Source organism: Globicephala melas, chromosome 3, assembly GCF_963455315.2.
Source record: "Globicephala melas chromosome 3, mGloMel1.2, whole genome shotgun sequence".
Classification (NCBI taxonomy): domain Eukaryota; kingdom Metazoa; phylum Chordata; class Mammalia; order Artiodactyla; family Delphinidae; genus Globicephala; species Globicephala melas.
In genome coordinates, this window is record NC_083316.1 from 155,129,144 (window position 1) to 155,131,960 (window position 2,817).

Here is a 2,817-nt window from a genome sequence, read left to right on the forward strand (position 1 = left end):
GGAGGAGATATGGGGATATATGTGTACATATATCTGATTCACTTTATTATACAGCAGAAACTAACACAACGTTGTAAAGCAATTATACCCCAATAAAGATGTTAAAAATATTATAACTAAAAAAATTAAAATAAAAAAGAGAAGCCACTGCAATGAGAAGCCCGCACACCGCAACAAAGAGTAGCCCCCACTCCCCGCAACTAGAGAAAGCCTGTGAGTCACAATGAAGACCCAATGCAGCCAAAAATAAAATAAATAAATTTATTAAAAAAGACATAGCCGTCTTCAACCTGAGCTGCCAGAACCCTGCAGTAAGACTCCTGCCATTCAGGAAGGAGTTTGGGATCCTCTGGAGAAGCTGACAAGCCCAAGAGGGACCACCTAATGATACTGACATCAGCAGCTCTCCCACGACTCATCCTGTTCTCTCACTTGGAAGCTCAAAGTAAACAAGCCATGTCCACATCCCAGAGTTTCCAATCACCTTTTTTTCCAACACTCATAATTTCAAATAGACCAGATATCCAAGGAAAGCCTCTAAACACAGAAAATAAGCACCGAATCAATCAAGTTGAAAATAGCAATTCGTAGGAAACAAACTCAGCTGGGAGAAGAAAACAATTAAGTTATTAAAGATTTCAAGTTCCTTAAGGCTTAGATAAAAATGATGAATACATTTCATTTTATTCCTCCCACTGATCACAAGGCCACAAATCACCTACTAGAAGATTCTGAAATGTAGACAAAAGGAGGCAGACTAGCTAGGGATTCCAGGACTTGAAGAACAACCCAGTGGGCAGTTTCCTGGGGTTTTCTTTCCTCCCATGTGTCCAACTTGGGGTTAGAGAAGCCTGCAACCTCAAAATACCAACACACGATCACACACACACACACACACACACACACACACACACACACACACGCCTTAAGAAAAGTCAAAGGCCCAGAAAAGGGTTGCCCACCATGACAGAAACATTTTCGCCACTCTGCCTGTTTTTGGGGCAAACATGAGGAGAGCTGCACCCCTCTGTTCCCTAACAAGCATCGCAGACACTGAGTTCACTGGTAAGAGGCTATGTTCCAACCACTTTGCCCCACAGTAAGGTGCTCCTCGTGGAACCTATAAGCCAAGATATCTCAACCTCAGCATTATTGACATCTGGGGCTGAAAAAGTCTTTGTTCTGGAAGGGTATTCTATGCATTATAGGATGTATAGCAGCATCCCTGTAAAACCCACCAGATGCCAATAGCACACCCCCCAATTCTGAAAATCAGAAATGTATCCAGTTATTACCAAATGTGCCCTTGCAACATCACCCCTGATTGAGAACCAGTGCTATCTGACTTCCACAACCCCCTGCAGGAAGGATGGGACACACAAGCCAGACACATTGTGGAGACTGTCTTCTCTCCCCACCTGTAGTAGGAGGTAACACCATTCCCCATCTCAAGCCAGCACTGAGAAGACCGTGAGGTGGAGTCCTGTCATCTGGGAAACATGCAAGTGGACAGACCAGAATAGCCCTGCAGAGACGTGATAAACTAAACTGCTGTTGGAACCACAGTCCACCAGAGTGAGCCAGAATGTGCGTTCTGAACCTAAACAGGTTTGCAACTTGCTAAAATATCAATAGAAGATTTAAGTGGGAACCAGAGAGTCTCATAGAGTAATACTCAAAATGCCTAGGACACAGTCCAAAATGACTTGTCACACTAAGAACTAGTAAACTCTCAATTTCAATAAGAAAAGACAATTAATAGACACCAACATCAAGCTAACATAGCTGTTGAATTATTAGACAAGGATTTTAAAGCAGCCATTATAAAAATTCTCCATTGAACAGTTATGAACACACTTGAAACATATTAAAGGACAAGGAACAATGAAGAAAGAGAAATTATTGGCAATACATATAAAAGACAAGGGATTAATATCAAGAAATAGAAGGTACAGAGATTTCCCAGTACCTCCTACCCTAACACATGCATTGCCTGCCCCATTAACAATATCTGTGCCTTGTTTAATTTTGCTGTGATCCCAAAACTGCTATAGAAAATAAAATCTATTTTAAAAAACGAGATATAAGAAACAGAGTAGAGGTTGGCAAACTACCTGTTTCTGTACATCTGAACTAATGTACATCTGTACATTCTGAACTAAGAATGGTTTGTACACTTTTTATTGCTTGGGGGTAAAACAAGAGAATATTTTGTGAGACGTGAAAATTAAATGAACTTCAAGTTTCAGTGTCTGTAAATACAGTTTTATTGGAATACAGTCCTGTTCATTTCCGTATGTATTGTCACAGCAGCAGAGTTCTGAAGTTTCCAGAGAGAAGGCTTAAGTAGTATAAGGCATTTTTCCATCGCTTTTTTCCCAACACCTGTATAACTTGCTCTATTCAATGGCACATTAGCAAATGTGATCAAGAAGAGGCGTGAAAAGTGTTTGTACATTTCTGGAATGCTGCAACTGAGACATGACCAAACCCCAGCTTACTGGCTGGATGTTGGGAGACACAGGACGAAATTCTTTCCATTGCATCAGCCAAGAGTGGGGAGAGAAACCAATGACCACCACCATCCGGGGAGCAAGACCACCCAGAGTCTACTGACTACCCTCTAGGGAATGAGACCACAGTGAGCCAGCCATAGCAGGGTTGGGGGGTGATGGAGGGGAGGACCATTGAGATCTGGCTCCCAGCTGAGGAGTGACAGAGCCGGTGCTTATGCTGTCACGCTTTAATGCCATCGTGTGCCTGGGCACTGTCGCATGTTTGTGACGTCACAGGTTGCGTGCTCTAGCCCTCGCATCC